We start from the raw sequence: 20,337 nt of genomic DNA, 5'->3' as shown, positions 1-20,337 counted from the left end.
AAATGGAACAACTGCAGTGGGGCTACTAGTTTGGTTGGGGCCTAGTAACAGTGTCTGCCGCTCCAAGGTGTTCTTAAGGTTGCCTTTCCTGAGCTTCAATCTTCAGGCTCTCGTTAAATAGTTTTTAAATGGAACAACTGCAGTGGGGCTACTAGTTTGGTTGGGGCCTACTAACAGTGTCTGCCGCTCCAAGGTGTTCTCCAGGTTGCCTTTCCTGAGCTTCGATCTTCAGGCTCTCGTTAAGTAGTTTTTAAATGGAACAACTGCAGTGGGGCTACTAGTTTGCTTGGGGCCTAGTAACAGTGTCTGCCGCTCCATTGTGTTCTCCAGGTTGCCTTTCCTGAGCTTCGATCTTCAGGCTCTCGTTAAGTAGTTTTTAAATGGAACATCTGCAGTGGGGCTACTAGCTTGGTTGGGGCCTACTAACAGTGTCTGCCGCTCCAAGATGTTCTCCAGGTTGCCTTTCCTGAGCTTCGATCTTCAGGATCTCGTTAAATAGTTTTTAAATGGAACAACTGCAGAGGGGCTACTAGTTTGGTTGGGGCCTAGTTACAGTGTCTGCCGCTCCAAGGTGTTCTCCAGGTTGCCTTTCCTGAGCTTCGATCTTCAGGCTCTCGTTAAGTAGTTTTTAAATGGAACAACTGCAGTGGGGCTACTAGTTTGCTTGGGGCCTAGTAACAGTGTCTGCCGCTCCAAGGTGTTCTCCAGGTTGCCTTTCCTGAGCTTCGATCTTCAGGCTCTCGTTAAATAGTTTTTAAATGGAACAACTGCAGTGGGGCTACTAGTTTGCTTGAGGCCTACTAACAGTGTCTGCCGCTCCAAGGTGGTCTCCAGGTTGTCTTTCCTGAGCTTCGATCTTCAGGCTCTAGTTAAATAGTTTTTTAATAGAACAACTGCAGTGGGGCTACTAGTTTGGTTGGGGCCTAGTAACAGTGTCTGCCGCTCCAAGGTGTTCTTAAGGTTGCCTTTCCTGAGCTTCAATCTTCAGGCTCTCGTTAAATAGTTTTTTAGTGGAACAACTGCAGTGGGGCTACAAGTTTGGTTGGGTCCTACTAACAGTGTCTGCCGCTCCAAGGTGATCTCTTGGTTGCCTTTCCTGAGCTTTGATCTTCAGGCTCTCGTTAAATAATTTTTTACTGGAACAACTGCAGTGGGGCTACTAGTTTGGTTGGGGCCTACTAACAGTGTCTGCCGCTCCAAGGTGTTCTCCTGGTTGCCTTTCCTGAGCTTCGATCTTCAGGCTCTCATTAAACAGTTTTTTCATAGAACAACTGCAGTGGGGCTACTAGTTTGGTTGGGGCCTAGTAACAGTGTCTGCTGCTCCAAGGTGTTCTCCAGGTTGCCTTTCCTGAGCTTCAATCTTCAGGCTCTCGTTAAATAGTTTTTTAATGGAACATCTGCAGTGGGGCTACTAGCTTGGTTGGGGCCTACTAACAGTGTCTGCCGCTCCAAGATGTTCTCCAGGTTGCCTTTCCTGAGCTTCGATCTTCAGGCTCTCGTTAAGTAGTTGTTAAAAGGAACAACTGCAGTGGGGCTACCAGCTTGGTTGGGGCCTACTAACAGTGTCTGCCGCTCCAAGGTGTTCTCCAGGTTGCCTTTCCTGAGCTTCGATCTTCAGTCTCTCTTTAAGTAGTTTTTAAATGGAACAACTGCAGTGGGGCTACTAGTTTGCTTGGGGCCTAGTAACAGTGTCTGCCGCTCCATTGTGTTCTCCAGGTTGCCTTTCCTGAGCTTCGATCTTCAGGCTCTCGTTAAGTAGTTTTTAAATGGAACATCTGCAGTGGGGCTACTAGCTTGGTTGGGGCCTACTAACAGTGTCTGCCGCTCCAAGATGTTCTCCAGGTTGCCTTTCCTGAGCTTCGATCTTCAGGATCTCGTTAAATAGTTTTTAAATGGAACAACTGCAGAGGGGCTACTAGTTTGGTTGGGGCCTAGTTACAGTGTCTGCCGCTCCAAGGTGTTCTCCAGGTTGCCTTTCCTGAGCTTCGATCTTCAGGCTCTCGTTAAGTAGTTTTTAAATGGAACAACTGCAGTGGGGCTACTAGTTTGCTTGGGGCCTAGTAACAGTGTCTGCCGCTCCAAGGTGTTCTCCAGGTTGCCTTTCCTGAGCTTCGATCTTCAGGCTCTCGTTAAATAGTTTTTAAATGGAACAACTGCAGTGGGGCTACTAGTTTGCTTGAGGCCTACTAACAGTGTCTGCCGCTCCAAGGTGGTCTCCAGGTTGTCTTTCCTGAGCTTCGATCTTCAGGCTCTAGTTAAATAGTTTTTTAATAGAACAACTGCAGTGGGGCTACTAGTTTGGTTGGGGCCTAGTAACAGTGTCTGCCGCTCCAAGGTGTTCTTAAGGTTGCCTTTCCTGAGCTTCAATCTTCAGGCTCTCGTTAAATAGTTTTTTAGTGGAACAACTGCAGTGGGGCTACAAGTTTGGTTGGGTCCTACTAACAGTGTCTGCCGCTCCAAGGTGATCTCTTGGTTGCCTTTCCTGAGCTTTGATCTTCAGGCTCTCGTTAAATAATTTTTTACTGGAACAACTGCAGTGGGGCTACTAGTTTGGTTGGGGCCTACTAACAGTGTCTGCCGCTCCAAGGTGTTCTCCTGGTTGCCTTTCCTGAGCTTCGATCTTCAGGCTCTCATTAAACAGTTTTTTCATAGAACAACTGCAGTGGGGCTACTAGTTTGGTTGGGGCCTAGTAACAGTGTCTGCTGCTCCAAGGTGTTCTCCAGGTTGCCTTTCCTGAGCTTCAATCTTCAGGCTCTCGTTAAATAGTTTTTTAATGGAACATCTGCAGTGGGGCTACTAGCTTGGTTGGGGCCTACTAACAGTGTCTGCCGCTCCAAGATGTTCTCCAGGTTGCCTTTCCTGAGCTTCGATCTTCAGGCTCTCGTTAAGTAGTTGTTAAAAGGAACAACTGCAGTGGGGCTACCAGCTTGGTTGGGGCCTACTAACAGTGTCTGCCGCTCCAAGGTGTTCTCCAGGTTGCCTTTCCTGAGCTTCGATCTTCAGTCTCTCTTTAAATAGTTTTTAAATGGAACAACTTCAGTGGGGCTACTAGTTTGGTTGGGGCCTACTAACAGTGTCTGCGGCTCCAAGGTGTTCTCCTGGTTGCCTTTCCTGAGCTTCGATCTTCAGGCTCTCGTTAAATAGTTTTTTAATGGAACAACTGTAGTGGGGCTACTAGTTTGGTTGAGGCCTGGTAACAGTGTCTGCCGCTCCAAGGTGTTTTCCAGGTTGCCTTCCTGAGCTTCAATCTTCAGGCTCTCGATAAATAGTTTTTTAGTGGAACAACTGCAGTGGGGCTACTAGTTTGGTTGGGGCCTAGAAACAGTGTCTGCTGTTCCAAGGTGTTCTCCAGGTTGCCTTTCCTGAGCTTCAATCTTCAGGCTCTCGTTAAATAGTTTTTTAATGGAACATCTGCAGTGGGGCTACTAGCTTGGTTGGGGCCTACTAACAGTGTCTGCCGCTCCAATGTGTTCTCCAGGTTGCCTTTCCTGAGCTTCGATCTTCAGGCTCTCGTTAAATAGTTTTTAAATGGAACAACTGCAGTGGGGCTACTAGATTGCTTGGGGCCTACTAACAGTGTCTGCCGCTCCAAGGTGTTCTCCAGGCTGCCTTTCCTGAGCTTCGATCTTCAGGCTCTCGTTAAATAGTTTTTAAATGGAACAACTGCAGTGGGGCTACTAGTTTGCTTGGGGCCTACTAACAGTGTCTGCCACTCCAAGGTGTTTTCCAGGTTGCCTTTCCTGAGCTTCGATCTTCAGGCTCTCAATAAATAGTTGTTAAATGGAACCAATGCATTGATGCTACTAGTTTGGTTGGGGCCTACTAACAGTGTCTGCTGCTCCAAGGTGTTCTCCTGGTTGCCTTTCCTGAGCTTCGATTTTCAGGCTCTCGTTAAATAGTTTTTTAATGGAACAACTGCAGTGGGGCTACTAGTTTGGTTGGGGCTTACTAACAGTGTCTGCCGCTCCAAGGTGTTCTCCAGGTTGCCTTTCCTGAGCTTCGATCTTCAGGCTCTCATTAAATAGTTGTTAAATGGAACAAATGCATTGCTGCTACTAGTTTTGTTGGGGCCTACTAACAGCGTCTGCCGCTCCAAGGTGTTCTCCAGGTTGCCTTTCCTGAGCTTCGATCTTCAGGCTCTCGTTAAATAGTTGTTAAATGGAACAAATGCATTGCTGCTACTAGTTTGGTTGGGGCCTACTAACAATGTCTGCCACTCCAAGTTGTTCTCCAGGTTGCCTTTCCTGAGCTTCAATCTTCAGGCTCTCGTTAAATAGTTTTTTAATGGAACAACTGCATTGGGGCTACTAGTTTGGTTGGGGCCTACTTACAGTGTCTGCACCTCCAAGGTGTTCTCCTGGTTGCCTTTCCTGAGCTTCGATCTTCAGGCTCTCATTAAATAGTTTTTTAATGGAACAACTGCAGTGGGGCTACTAGTTTGGTTGGGGTCTAGTGACAGTGTCTGCCGCTCCAAGGTGTCCTCCTGGTTGCCTTTCCTGAGCTTCGATCTTCAGGCTCTCGTTAAATAGTTTTTAAATGGAACAACTGCAGTGGGGCTACTAGTTTGGTTGGGGCCTAGTAACAGTGTCTGCCGCTCCAAGGTGTTCTTAAGGTTGCCTTTCCTGAGCTTCAATCTTCAGGCTCTCGTTAAATAGTTTTTTAGTGGAACAACTGCAGTGGGGCTACTAGTTTGGTTGGGTCCTACTAACAGTGTCTGCAGCTCCAAGGTGTTCTCCAGGTTGCCATTCCTGAGCTTCAATCTTCAGGCTCTCGTTAAATCGTTTTTTAGTGGAACAACTGCAGTGGGGCTACTAGTTTGGTTGAGGCCTACTTACAGTGTCTGCACCCCCAAGGTGTTCTCCTGGTTGCCTTTCCTGAGCTTCGATCTTCAGGCTCTCGTTAAATAGTTTTTTAATAGAACAACTGCAGTGGGGCTACTAGTTTGGTTGGGGCCTAGTAACAGTGTCTGCTGCTCCAAGGTGCTCTCCAGGTTGCCTTTCCTGAGCTTCAATCTTCAGGCTCTCATTAAATAGTTTTTTAATGGAACAACTGCAGTGGAGCTACTAGTTTGGTTGGGGCCTACTAACTGTGTCTGCCACTCCAAGGTGTTCTCCAGGTTACCTTTCCTGAGCTTCAATCTTCAGGCTCTCGTTAAATAGTTTTTTAGTGGAACAACTGCAGTGGGGCTACTAGTTTGGTTGGGTCCTACTAACAGTGTCTGCCGCTCCAAGGTGTTCTCCAGGTTGCCATTCCTGAGCTTCAATGTTCAGGCTCTCGTTAAATCATTTTTTAGTGGAACAACTGCAGTGGGGCTACTAGTTTGGTTGGGGCCTACTTACAGTGTCTGCACCTCCAAGGTGTTCTCCTGGTTGCCTTTCCTGAGCTTCGATCTTCAGGCTCTCGTTAAATAGTTTTTTAATAGAACAACTGCAGTGGGGCTACTAGTTTGGTTGGGTCCTACTAACAGTGTCTGCCGCTCCAAGGTGTTCTTAAGGTTGCCTTTCCTGAGCTTCAATCTTCAGGCTCTCGTTAAATCGTTTTTTAGTGGAACAACTGCAGTGGGGCTACTAGTTTGGTTGGGGCCTACTTACAGTGTCTGCACCTCCACGGTGTTCTCCTGGTTGCCTTTCCTGAGCTTCGATCTTCAGGCTCTCGTTAAATAGTTTTTTAATAGAACAACTGCAGTGGGGCTACTAGTTTGGTTGGGGCCTAGTAACAGTGTCTGCTGCTCCAAGGTGCTCTTCAGGTTGCCTTTCCTGAGCTTCAATCTTCAGGCGCTCATTAAATAGTTTTTTAATGGAACAACTGCAGTGGAGCTACTAGTTTGGTTGGGGCCTACTAACAGTGTCTGCCACTCCAAGGTGTTCTCCAGGTTACCTTTCCTGAGCTTCAATCTTCAGGCTCTCGTTAAATAGTTTTTTAATGTAACAACTGCATTGGGGCTACTACTTTGGTTGGGGCCTAGTAACAGTGTCTGCCGCTCCAAGCTGTTCTCCAGGTTGCCTTTCCTGAGCTTCGATCTTCAGGCTCTCGTGAAATAGTTTTTAAATGGAACAACTGCAGTGGGGCTACTGGTTTGGTTGGGGCCTACTAACAGTTTCTGTCGCTCCAAGGTGTTCTCCAGGTTGCCTTTCCTGAGCTTCGATCTTCAGGCTCTCGTCAAATAGTTCTTAAATGGAACAAATGCATTGATGCTACTAGTTTGGTTGCGGCCTACTAAAAGTGTCTGCCGCTCCAACATGTTCTCCTCGTTGCCTTTCCTGAGCTTCGATCTTCAGGCTCTCGTCAAATAGTTTTTTAATGGAACAACTGCAGTGGGGCTACTAGTTTGGTTGGGGCCTACTAACAGCGTCTGCCGCTCCAAGGTGTTCTCCAGGTTGCCTTTCCTGAGCTTCGATCTTCAGGCTCTCGTTAAATAGTTAAATAGTTTTTTAATGGAACAACTGCAGTGGGGCTACTAGTTTGGTTGGGGCCTACCAACAGTGTCTGCCGCTCCAAGGTGTTCTCCAGGTTGCCTTTCCTGAGCTTCAATCTTCAGGCTCTCGTTAAATAGTTTTTAAATGGAACAACTGCAGTTTGGCTGCTAATTTGGTTGAGGCCTAGTAAAAGTGTCTGCCGCTTCAAGGTGTTCTCCAGGTTGCCTTTCCTGAGCTTCAATCTTCAGGCTCTCGTCAAATAGTTTTTAAATGGAACAACTGCAGTGGGGCTACTAGTTTGGTTGGGGCCTACTAACAGTGTCTGCCGCTCCAAGGTGTTCTCCAGCTTGCTTTTCCTGAGCTTCAATCTTCAGGCTCTCAATAAATAGTTGTTAAATGGAACAACTGCAGTGGGGCTACTAGTTTGGTTGGGGCCTACTAAGAGTGTCTGCCGTTCCAAGGTGTTCTCCAGGTTGCCTTTCCTGAGCTTCGATCTTCAGGCTCTCGTTAAATAGTTGTTAAATGGAACAAATGCATTGATGCTACTAGTTTGGTTGGGGCCTACTAACAGTGTCTGCCGCTCCAAGGTGTTCTCCAGGTTGCCTTTCCTGAGCTTCAATCTTCAGGCTCTAGTTAAATACTTTTTGAATGGAACAACTGCAGTGGGGCTTCTAGTTTGGTTGGGGCCTAGTAACAGTGTCTGGCGCTCCAAGATGTTCACCAGGTTGCCTTTCCTGAGCTTCAATCTTCAGGCTCTCGTTAAATAGTTTTTTAATGGAACAACTGCAGTGGGGCTACTAGTTTGGTTGGGGCCTAGTAACAGTGTCTGCCACTCCAAGGTGTTCTCTAGGTTGCCTTTCCTGAGCTTTAATCTTCAGGCTCTCGTTAAATAGTTTTGCAATGGAACAATTGCAGTGGGGCTTCTAGCTTGGTTGGGGCCTAGTAACAGTGTCTGCCGCTCCAAGGTGTTCTCCAGGTTGCTTTTCCTGAGCTTCAATCTTCAGGCTCTCGTCAAATAGTTTTTGAATGGAACAACTGCAGTGGGGCTGCTAATTTGGTTGGGGCCTAGTAACAGTGTCTGCCCCTTCAAGGTGTTCTCCAGGTTGCCTTTCCTGAGCTTCAATCTTTAGGCTCTCGTTAAATAGTTTTTTAATGGAACAACTGCAGTGGGAACAAAGCAGTGCCACCTGTTTACTACTGCTACCAATTTTGAACTGCATTTAGCCTACTTACTGATTTGGGCCTACTCACTTTGTCAGCCTATCATTACAGTTGTCCTCCACTGAACAAAGCAATGCCGCCTGGTTAGTCCTGTTACCAATTTTGAACTGCATTTAGCCCACTTTATTATTTAGGCGTATTTCTGTTTTTCCTCTTCATCCTGCCCATTGCCCAGCCAGTGCTAGATGAGTCTGCTGGTACCAGTGTAGTAAGTAGGCTAAATGCAGTTCAAAATTGGTAGCAGTAGTAAACAGACCCAGACCGCTACATTCCCTTTGCACGCTACACAGCCAGAATGTGACCCTGCTGAAAGTCAGGTTCCCCTTCCCGCATACTATACCACTTACACGGGGACAAAGAGGAAGGTGCAGATGAAAGTGCAGGTTCCTTCATCAGGCGGGGGGAATACTCGTTGGCGACGTCACTGGCACAGGGCCCATCATAGTACGCAAAAGTGTCGCTACCGGTGGGAGGCGCCCCCGCCGTGCAACCACAACGTCGTACTTTGAGGGGCCCTGCGCCCGTGCCAATGCGAACGAGTGGGCCATCCCCTGCTTGCTCAGGATCACAGCACTTGCAATGTTGAAATACTTACCTCTCCCTGCTCCACTGCCGTGACATGGTCCACGTTTCCTTGGCCCACTAAATACTTGAACCAGCCCTACCCCCCACAACTTTACCCAAATGGCCCCCAATTTCCAATGCCTAACTATTATTACAAGCTTCAGTAACAAGAATGGATGTTTTTGCCATTAAAATGGGCACTGTAGGTGTTTTCCTGGCCTCCACTCACTGCCGACTATGCTTCCCCATTGACTTGCATTGGGTTTCGTGTTTCAGTCGATCCCCAACTTTTCGTCATAATCGGCCGTTTTCACTTGACTCGACTTATGAGATAGTCGGGTTTCGCGAAACCCGACTCGACCCTAAAAAAGTAAAAGTCGCTCAACCCTAACAGCCACAGCTAGATTATTATGCTGTTCCATTGACTCAGATCACTACATTGCCCTCGCAGTGTACTGAGCCAGAATCTGACCCTGATGAGTGAGACTATGGTGCCCTGTCCCGAACGCTATAGCACCTTACACGGTGACACAGAGGAAGATGCACATGACATTGAAGAGTAGGTATAGATGACCCAGTTGTTGACCCAGATTGGCAGCCATTGGGGGAAGAGGGTGCCACTGCCAGTAGCTCAGAAGCGGAGTAGTATGATCCGCAGCAGTCATCTACATTGCAACAGCTGTCTTTTGGCAGGCCCGTATCAGGCCAAAAACGTTTGTCAAAAACTAAAACAGTTTTAGGACAGCGTGGCCATCCGGTGAAAGTAGCACAGCGTGCAATGCCAGGAAAGGTATTCCATAGTAGGAAGAGTGTAGTGTGGCAATTTTTTAACCAAGATTGGAATGATCAGTCAAAAGTTATCTGTAAGAAATGCTCAAAGACCATTAGCAGAGGTAAGAATCTTCAAAATTTAAATACAACGTGCATGCTTAGACATTTAACCAGCATGCACTTGCAAGCCTGGACTAACTACCAAACGTCCTGTACGTTTGGTACACCTGCTCAGAATGAAGGTAGTCAGCAACGCTACATTGCTTCCCTCACTGTAAGCCCACCGGAAAGGACACCACCAGCTGCAAATGTGGAGGTATTGTCGCAATGTCAAAGCAGTCAGGGAATCACAACGTTATTGGTAGGAAACACTGTATGTAGGCCAACATCAAGAATACCATCACCAACCCTCTCTCAATCCGCCATGTCCTCCACCGCTAATCCCACCATATGCAGCTCTCCAGTACAGCTCACCCTACAAGAGACTCTCGTTAGGAAAAGGAAGTACTCATCCTCTCATCCACATACACAGGGTTTTTACGCCCACATTGCTATACTAATCTCGTTAGAGATTATGGCCTACCGGTTGGTTGAAAGCAAAGCTTTCAAAGACCTGATGGCCTACGCACTACCACGCTATGACCTACCCAGTCGACACTTCTTTGCGAGAAAAGCCATCCCAGCCCTCCACCAGCACGTCAAAGACCGCATTGTCCATGCACTGAGGCAATCAGTCAGTGGAAAGGTGCACCTCACAACAGATGCATGGACCAGTAGGCATGGCTAAAGACGTTATGTGTAAATCACGGCGCACTGGGTTAATGTGGTGGATGCAGGATCCACAGGGGACAGCCATAGTGGGACAGTTCTGCCTAGCCCACGGTCTAGGAAACAGTTGGCTGTAGGCGTTCACCACCCCTCCTCCTCCTCCTCCAGAAGCGAAAGCTTGTCCACAGAGCGCAGTCGCACAACCACTACATCCGCAGCTGCCAGTGTTGCACACGAGGTGTCCCTTTATCGAACAGCTAGTGCTAAGAGTCAGCAGGCTGTGTTACAAATGAAGTGTTTGGGCAACAACAGACCCACCACGGAAGTACTGGTTGAGTACTTGCAGCAACTAAGTCAGTCATGGCTGGGCAGTGTAAATCTTGAGGCAGGCAAGGTAGTCAGTGATAACGGAAGGGATTTTATGGCTGCCATAGCCCTTTCAGAACTTAAACACATACCTTGCCTGGCTCACACCTTGAACCTGGTGGTGCAGTGCTCCCTCAAAAATTATCTGGAGTTACCAGCTCTGCTCCTGAAGGTGCGAAGACTTTGCTCGCACATCCGCCGGTCGCCCGTACACTCCAGCATTATGCTGAACCATCAGTGATCGCTGAATCTTCCCCAGCACCGCCTAATAATCGGTGTTGCAACAAGGTGGAACTCCACACTGCACATGGTTCAAAGGCTGTGCGAACAGAGGCGTGCTGTAATTAATTTGTGGGAGGATACACATACAAGGGCAGGTAATTGGATGGCAGACATGGAGTTGTCTGGTGTGCAGTGGTCGAAGCTACAAGACCTCTGTCAAGTCCTTCAGTGATTTGAGGAATGCACATGGCTGGTAAGTGCAGATGACGCCATCATAAGCATGAGCATCCCACTAATGCGTCTGCTGATGCAAAGTTTGATGCACATTAAGGAGCTGGTGTCTGCAGCTGAGGAGAAGGGAAGCCTTGATGACAGTCAGCCATTGTCTGCTCAGGGAACTCTCCTAGATGAGGTGAAGGATGAAGAGGAGGAGGAGGAGGAGGAGGATGATGGATATAAATATTTATGGGAGGAGGATGGTCTCAGGGGCAATAGAAACTGGTGGCGTTGCAAGGTCAGGTACAGGGTTTTTGAGGGACACAAGTGATGTTGATTTGCAAGAAAGTGCTCCTCAGCCCAGCACAAGCAGTGAATTAACACCTGGAACATTGGCCCACATGGCTGAGTATGCCTTGCATATCCTAAAAAGGGACCCCCGCATTATCAAAATGATGACCGATGACGATTACTGGTTGGCCTGCCTCCTGGATCCACGATATAAAGGAAAATTACAAAATATCATGCCACATGAGAACCTTGAGCAAATATTGGCTACCAAACAAGCAACTCTTGTAAACCGTTTGGTTCAGGCATTCCCAGCACACAGCGGCGGTGATGGTTCTCACACGAGCCGTAGGGGGCAGCATGGCAGAGGTGTAAGAGGTGCACAAATCCGAAGTGGCGTTGGACAGAGAGGTTTTATGACCAGGTTGTGGCGAGATTTCACAATGACCGCTGACACGACAGGTACTGCTGACATCGATTCAAAGTGACAGGAGACAGCATTTGTCCACTATGGTTACGAACTACTTTTCCTCCCTTATCGATGTTCTGCCTCACAGGTCATTCCCCTTTGATTACTGGGCATCTAAAATAGACACCTGGCCTCAATTGGCAGAATATGCATTACAGGAGCTCGCTTGCCCTGCTGCTAGTGTGCTCTCAGAAAGAGCTATGCCACCTGTTAATTTATGAACAATTATTTGGCAGACATTTCGCCCAATTAATTTTTTTTGCCTACTAACTGTGTCTGCCACTCATTACAGTTGTCCTCCACTGAACAAAGCTATGCCGCCTGTTTAGTCCTGTTACCAATTTTGAACTGCATTTAGCCTACTTTCTTATTTGGGCCTACTAACTGTCTGCCACTCATTACAGTTGTCCTCCACTGAACAAAGCAATGCCGCCTGTTTAGTCTTGTTACCATTTTTTAACTGCATTTAGCCTACTTTCTTATTTGGGCCTACTAACTGTCTGCCACTCATTACAGTTTTCCTCCACTGACCAAAGCAATGTCGCCTGTTTAGTCCTGTTACCAATTTTGAACTGCATTTAGCCTACTTTATTATTTGGGCCTATATCTGTGTTTCCTCCTCATCCTGCCCATTGCCCTGCCACTGCTACATGAGTTTGCTGGTACATTGACCCAGACCACTACATTCCCCTTGCACTCTACACAGCAAGAATCTGACCCTGCTAAAAGTAAGGTCTCCTTCCCGCATACTATACCACCTTACACGGGGACAAAGAGGAAGGTGCAGATGAAAGTGCAGGTTCCTTCATCAGGTGGGGGGCATACTCGTTGGCGACGTCACTGGCTCAGGGCCCTTCATGGTACGCAAAAGTGTCTCTGCCTGTGGGAGGCGCCACCCGCCATCAAACACACCGCCGTACTATGAGGGGCCCTGTGCCAGTGCCAACGAGTGGGCCCCCCTGCTTTCTCAGGATCACAACACTTGCAAAGTTGAAATACTTACCTCTCCCTGCTCCACCGCCGTGACGAATTCCGCTTTTCCTGGGCCCACGAAAATCTTGAGCCGCCCCCCCCCCCCCCCACAGCTTTAGCCAAATGACCCCCAGTTTTCAATGCCTAACTATTATTATAAAGTAAATTAAGATTGACAAGCTTAATTAATAAGAATTTAAGTTTTTGGCATTAAAATGGGCACTGTAGGTGTTTTCCTGTCCTCCACTCACTGCCGACTTGGATTCCCCATTGACTTGCATTGGGCTTCATGTTTCAGTCGGCCCCCGATTTTTCAAAATAATCGTCCGATTTCACCCGACCCGACTTTTGACAAAGTCGGGTTTTGCGAAACCCGACTCGATCCGAAAAAAGTAAAAGTCACTCAACTCTAATTGTAAGTACACAGTGCTATATAATGTAGTAATGGCAATATATCAAAAAGGATAAAAACTTTTATGGGAGTGCTTCCTTAATTAACCTTTTTCTGATGTCGGACTCCCCTTCCTTGATGCGGGCTCCAGTGCTGAGCCCGCGCCTTTCCAGGCACATGTCAGCTGATTTATGCTAACATGTGCCTGTAACAGTCGCGGGAGAAATCGCGATCCACTTGGGGGTGTTAACTAGTTAAATGCGGCTGTCAAATTCTTAAAGCAGCATTTAACTCGCGCTTACCGGAAGCATCTCTAAAATCCCGCCCATCGGTGACCCCGTCACATAATCGCGGGTCACCGATGGATCGGCATGACAATCAGAGGTTGCCTACAAACAGGCAATTAGATCATCGTTTGTGTATAGCAGAGCTGATAAAAGTACTGCAGCTTCTAGTCTCCCATCGAAACTATTGAAGCATGCAGAAAGTAATAAAAAAAAGTTTTTCAAAATATTTAAAAAATTTAAAAAATGGTTCAAATCACACCGCTTTCGCCCCATTCAAATTAAAACAATAAAAAAAACAAATAAACAAATATTTGGTTTGCCGCATTCAGAATCGTCTGATCTATTAATATAAAAAAATTAACCCAATTGCTAAATGGCGTAAAGAGGAAAAAAGTCAAAACGCCAGAATGACGATTTTTTGGTCGCTGCAACATTGCATTAAAATGCAATAATGGGTGATCAAAAGATTGTAACTGCACTAAAATGATATCATTAAAAACACAAGCTCAGCATGCAAAAAATAATACCTCATTCAACCCCAGATAACAAAAAATGGGTATTATACCTACCGATAATTCGGTTTCCAGGAGTCCATCCTGGCAGCACATTGGAGGACGTCCTCCTCCTCCTTGCAGGGACAGGAAATACAACACGAGAGGTTAAAAGGTCCCACTCCACCCCCTTTCCCTCAGTGTTTTGACAAGTACCACACCATGGATAGATATACTTTGAAAACTTTATTAACCAAATATATTCTGGCATACATAGGGGGGAAATAACGGTGCTGTCAGGATGGACTCCTGGAAACCGAATTATCGGTAGGTATAATACCCATTTTCCAGGACATCCCCTGACAGCACATTGGAGAATACCAAAGAAAACCTCGTTTACGGTGGGACAACTGCTTGGAGAACTTTTCTCCCATAAGACGTCTGCTGAGCTGCTACTACATCTAGTTTATAGTGCTTACAGAACGTGTTTACCTTGGCCCAAGATGCGGCCTTGCAAATCTGATCTAGGGACGCTCCTGCACGCTCAGCCCATGATGCTGAAACAGCCCTAGTAGAGTGTGCTTTAATCCCTGTTGGGCAAGCTATCCCTTCTGATGAGTAGGCTTTTGAAATTATAGTCGTGATCCATCTAGCTATTGAAGCCGTGGAAGCTTTTTTACCTTTATTCTTACCCCCAAATAGAATAAAAAGATTAGAATCTTTCCTCCAGGAGCTAGTGGCCTCTAGATAGTTTAATACTGCCTGCCTAACATCAAGGGAGTGTAAAGCCTGTTCTTTTTCATTAGAAGGGTTCTCACAAAAGGAAGGTAAAATTATTTCCTGGTCTTGATTTTTAACTGAGGCTATTTTAGGGATAAAAGCTGGATCTAATTTTAGGATTATATGGTCCTCTCGGACGTGAAGATATGGATCCTTAATTGATAGGGCCTGAATTTTCCCTACGCGTTTAGCTGTTGTAATCGCTACTAGGAAGGCCATCTTCCAGGTACGTATTGAAATAGGCATGTCCTCCTCAAGAGTATAAGGATTTTTACATAGAGCCCTGAGGACCAGATTTAAGTCCCATGTAGGAGCTAGCTGTCTTAAGGTAGGCCATAATCTCTGGATGGCTTTCACAAATCTAATTATCCAGGGGTGGGAGGCCAATGGATAATCCAAGAAAGTACTGAGGGCCGAGATCTGGACTTTAATCGTACTTGGCCTGAGCCCCAAGTTAAAGCCTGCCTGTAAAAAATTTAAGACTCTAGGAACATCTAAGGCTCCCGGAATCACGGCCGACCTGCCACTTTCCATACAAAATTTTTTCCATATCTTGTGGTAGATGGCTGAGGTCACAGGCTTGCTACTAGCCTGGATGGTTGTAATTACTTCATCTGAAAGACCTCTGGATTTCAAGATGTCCCTCTCAGGATCCATGCTGATAGATGTAATCTCTCCGGGTCTTGGTGTAAAACGGGCCCTTGATGAATGATATCCTTCCATAACGGGAGTTTGATAGGGTCTTCCGTTGTCATGACTCCCAATAATGGGAACCAACTTCACTTTGGCCAAAATGGTACAATCGTCAGCACTAATGCCTGGTCTTCTTGAATCTTCCTGAGCACTACTGGAATAAGTGCTATTGGGGGAAACGCATAAGACAGAGGTTCGTTCCATGTTTGACTTAAGGCGTCGACTGCTTCCGGCATGTCTGAAGGGTTGAGGGAATAAAATCTGGGCACCTTCGAATTTTTCCTTGTGGCAAATAAATCTATCCTGGGAGTTCCCCAACGGTGGCAAAGTATCTGGAACATTTCTTGATTTAGTTCCCATTCGGTTGGACAAACTTTCCTTCTGCTTAGATAGTCTGCTAGTATGTTCTGGAATCCTTCTAGATGCACTGCTGTTATTGACAGGACCACGTTTTCTGCCCAGGCAAATATTCTTTGCGCTAGATCTTGAAGCGCCTTGTGTCTGGAACCTCCCTGATGTCTCAAAAAGGATACCGCTGTCATGTTGTCGGATAGGATTTTTACGTGTTTGTCCTTTAGGCGTGAACGGTTTCTTCTGAGAGCTTCCCGAACTGCGTATAGTTCTCTGTAATTTGACGACATCTGACTGATGTCTTCGGGCCACTTGTCCTGAAAGAGTTTTCCTCCCAAGTGCGCTCTCCATCCCCACGGACTTGCGTCCGTGGTGATTACCACGCAAGGGGTTGATATCCAAGAGACGCCCATTCTTAGATTGTAGTCCTGAGTCCACCATCGTAGCGATCTTCTTACCTTCATTGATAGCTATAGCTTTTTGTCTAATGATGAACGACAACGATCCCATACCGTGAGTACTTGTTCTTGTAATGGTCTTGAGTGAGCCTGAGCCCATCTGACACACGGGATGCAAGCTGTCATGTTCACCAAGACCTTCGTGGCCGTTCTTATCGTAACTGCACTTCTTTGGAACTCTAAAATCATCTTCTTTATTGAGGTTCGTTTGTCCCTTGGTAAGAAGGATTGTCTGGTTGTAGAATCCAAGAGTACTCCTAGAAATATTTTCCGGGATTCTGGCCTTAGATGTGACTTTTCCCGGTTTACCACCCATCCTAGTTGTTCCAATACTGCTATGACCCGATCTTTGTGTTGCAGCAGAATGTCCTTTGTTCGTGCCACAACCAGAAAATCGTCCAAGTATGGAATTATTGTTATTCCTTGGTTTCTTAGGAAAGCCACTACCTCTGCTACCAATTTCGTGAAAATTCTTGGGGCAGATGCTAGACCGAATGGGAGGCATTGAAATTGGAAGTGGCAGGTTTGGTCTGGGAATCTCACCGAGAATCTCAGTAGCTCCTGAGATGAGGGATGTATCGGAACCTGATAATACGCACTCTTCAGATCGAGAGTGCACATTACTGAATCCTTGTTTATAAGGTGAATGGTTGACCTGATTGATTCCATTCTGAATCGTTTGTATTTGATGAATACGTTCAGAGGTTTCAAATTTATTATTGTATGGGATTCCCCTGACGGCTTTGGAATTGAAAATAGAGAAAAATAGTGACCTGTGCCTATTTCTGGAGAAGGAACCCGAACTATGAGTCGAACAGATTTTGTAGGTCTGTGAACATAGGGGAATTTGTAGCTACCACTGTTGATGTGATACACCTTTGTGGTACGCGGGAAATTAGCTCTATTCTGTAACCCTCTGAGATTATCTTGAGGACATAACTGTTGTCGGAGATCCGACTCCAGTCGGAAGGAGGCTTAGTCTCCCGCCTATACCTATGGCGTCTTTGTTTCCTTGGTCTATAGCCTGAACCGAACAAGGAATTTCTTCCCCTTCTGTTCTGAGCGTAGGAACCCCTGAAGGTTCCTCTGCCTGATCTCCATTGCTCTCTATATTCCGGTTGTCTGCGGAGGGGAGGGGGGGAAGAGGTCTTCTCCGAAAGGGCTGAAATTTCCTGGGTTTATCCTCAGGGAACCCTTTTTTACTGTCAGCTGCTGACTCTAGAATGTCATCTAAAGCCTGACCAAATATTCTGGAACCTGTGAATGGAATGGCACATAATTTATTTTTGGATGCATTATCCCCCGACCAAGATCTAAGCCAAATAGCCCTTCGGGTTGCATTGGACAAGGAGCTATTTCTAGCCGCAAATGTAACAGATTCAGCCGATGTGTCCGCCATAAAGGCCGTGGCTGACTTTATGATAGGCAGAGAAGCAATTATATCCGCCCGTGGAGTTTTATTAATTAAATGTTCTTCCAATTGTTCCATCCACAGGAACATGGATCTTGCTATGGACGTGGCTGCGATGTTAGTCTTTATTAAAGCTGCTGAGGTCTCCCAGGCTCGACGTAAAAGGATATCCGCCTTGCGGTCCATTGCATCCTTGAGACTAGATGAATCCTCAAAAGGTATGGATGTTTTCTTTGCAACCTTGGCTATAGGGACATCCACTTTAGGAATTTCTTCCCATGTCTTGATCTCTTCTGGATCGAACGGGAGACGGTTTTTAAACTCTCTGGACATCACCAATCTTCGTTCCGCATCTTTCCATTCGTGTGATATCATCTGACGAATATGCTCACTCTCCGGGAACACTGTTCCTGATATGTGAGCCCTCCAAACATCTGGTCTTGTCTAGATCTCGGACGTGGATCTTTTTTCATTTGCATAGTACGTCTGACCGCCTGAACCAGCTCTTCTGTGTCTTCTACTGGAAAGTAATACCTTTTTCCTTCCTGTTCTTCCATTGGCAATTCTCCTTCTTCTTGATCAGAACCTCTGTATTCTGATTCCGCTTCTGATGAACCATCCTGATCTTCTTGTTCTGGATCCCTTCTTGGTCTCTTACGAGCCGGGCCCGGACTGTACACGTCCCGTTGAGACATTGAAGCCAAGGAATTCTGGACCTCTTCCCGGATTATACTCCTCATCTCAGATAACATTGATGGTTGTTCATCTCTGACAATCTTCTTAATACAAGAGCTGCAGAGAGCTTTCTTGTATGTTTCTGAAAGCTTCACATTACATATAGAGTACCTCTTAGATTTTGTTAACACTTTGCCAGACTTTTTTGTCTGAGGGAGGGGAGTCTGAGTGGCCTCTTTATCCTAAATATAAGAATAAGAACGGCTCAGTGTGTGTGCAGGCGTATATATGTACTCTGCGCACTGCGCACTTACCCCGTCTCCTCATTTCTGTTCTCCATATCTTCTGTGGAGAGATGCCATTATAAATATGTGATCTCCCACACAAATAAGGGATATAGCAGCTTCTGCTGCACTCACCCTTAGTCTCCGGCATTTTGCAGCAGCCTGCTAGCACGGACCCCACGAACTTCTGTGTCCTGCCGCCGAAATATTCTCCAGAGATTCACTCCGGTGCTCTCTTACACCAGAAGAAGCGTTGGATGACAGTTTGCGAGTGCCCTGAGCTTTTTTGCGCCCTTAAAAATGCTTACTTCCGCGTTCCACAAGGTGGAACGCACGCCGAGATGCCACCTCCCCCGGATCTGACGTCACCTTGCCTGCGCTGACACCAGAAGCACTGCCTGGTATAAGGATCTTACTTCCGTGTTCCACACTGTGGAATGCATGCTGCTCCTGCTGCCGGCGCCGGATCCTCCTCCCTGCGGCGCCTCTTCTCCTGACGCCCGAACCAAGAGCCCCCCCTTGGGAGAAAGCGGTTCAACCCAGGAGCCCGACTGGTCTCTTGGCAGAGGGACTCCCCACCGGGAAGTTTCTGCCTGGGGCTTAGTATTGCGGGGGAAGGATATTGGCGTTAGCCGCACGATTCCCCGAGCCCCCCGGACTGGTGAGTCTTCACGCTGTATAGCGCTGCCTCCTCTCGTGTGTCCCTCCATGCAGGGACAGGAAAAACACTGAGGGAAAGGGGGTGGAGTGGGACCTTTTAACCTCTCGTGTTGTATTTCCTGTCCCTGCAAGGAGGAGGAGGACGTCCTCCAATGTGCTGTCAGGGGGACGACCTGGAAATTGGAGATGCTATGGGTATGGGAAAATGGCGCAATGTTTTTTTTTTTTTTTTTTACAAACTTTGGAATTTTTTTCAACACTTACAGTAAATAAAAAAGACCCTATAACATGTTTCCGTTTTTTTCCCAATGGTGTTGTTCAAAAGTACAACTGGTCTCGCAAAAAACAAGCCCTCACATGGTCATTTTGACAGAAAAACTAAAAATGCATGGCTATGAGAAGAAGGGGAGCAAAAAACGAAAACACTCAGACTGGGTAGCGGTTAGCAGTGGGGTACCACAGGGGTCAGTGTTGGGCCCTCTTCTTTTTAGCATATTTATTAATGACCTTGTAGGGGGCATTCAGAGTAGAATTTCAATATTTGCAGATGACACTAAACTCTGCAAGGTAATCAATACATGGGAGGACAATTTTATATTACAGGATGATTTATGTAAACTAGAAGCTTGGGCTGATAAATGGCAAATGAGATTTACTGGGGATAAATGTAAGGTCATGCGCCATGCACTTGGGTAGAAGTAATAAGATGTATAATTATGTGCTTAATTCTAAAAATCTAGGCAAATCCGTCAATGAAAAAGACCTGGGTGTATGGGTGGATGACAAACTCATATTCAGTGGCCAGTGTCAGGCAGCTGCTACAAAGGCAAATAAAATAATGGAATGCATTAAAAGAGGCATAGATGCTCATGAGGAGAACATAATTTTGCCTCTATACAAGTCACTAGTTCGACCACACTTAGAATACTGTGCACAGTTCTGGTCTCCGGTGTATAAGAAAGACATAGCTGAACTGGAGCAGGTGCAAAAAGCGACCAAGGTTATTAGAGGACTGGGGGGTCTGCAATACCAAGATAGGTTATTACACTTGGGGCTATTTAGTTTGGAAAAACGAAGACAAAGGGGTGATCTTATGTTAATGTATAAATATATGAGGGGACAGTACATAGACCTTTGTGATGATCTTTTTTTATCAAAGACCTGACACAGGGACAAGGGGGCATCCTCTACGTCTGGAGGAAAAAAGGTTTAAGCATAATAACAGATGCGGATTCTTTACTGTAGACTATGGAACTCTCTGCCGTATGATGTTGTAATGAGTGATTCATTACTTAAATTTAAAAGGGGACTGGATACATTTCTAGAAAAGTATAATGTTACAGGGTATATACACTAGATTCCTTGATAGGGCGTTGATCCAGGGAACTAGTCTGATTGCCGTAAGTGGAGTCGGGAAGGAATTTTTTTCCCCAAGGTAGAGTTTACTCTTTGTCACATGGGTTTTTTTTTGCCTTCCTCTGGATCAACATGTTAGGGCATGTTAGGTTAGGCTATGGGTTGAACTAGATGGACTTATAGTCTCCCTTCAGCCTTAATAACTATGTAACTAAAATTAAAAATA

At 46.4% G+C, this 20,337-nt stretch overlaps 1 protein-coding gene across 2 annotated transcripts in view; it reads right to left on the bottom strand.

Moving 5' to 3' along the window:
* SYT9 (synaptotagmin 9) overlaps window positions 1-20,337 on the bottom strand; it is a 2,320,100-nt gene that overhangs the window by 686,374 nt on the left and 1,613,389 nt on the right. The gene's annotated exons all lie outside the window — the stretch shown is intronic.

Source organism: Ranitomeya imitator, chromosome 9 (assembly GCF_032444005.1).
Source record: "Ranitomeya imitator isolate aRanImi1 chromosome 9, aRanImi1.pri, whole genome shotgun sequence".
NCBI lineage: Eukaryota > Metazoa > Chordata > Amphibia > Anura > Dendrobatidae > Ranitomeya > Ranitomeya imitator.
This window is presented reverse-complemented; position numbering and strand designations above follow the sequence as displayed.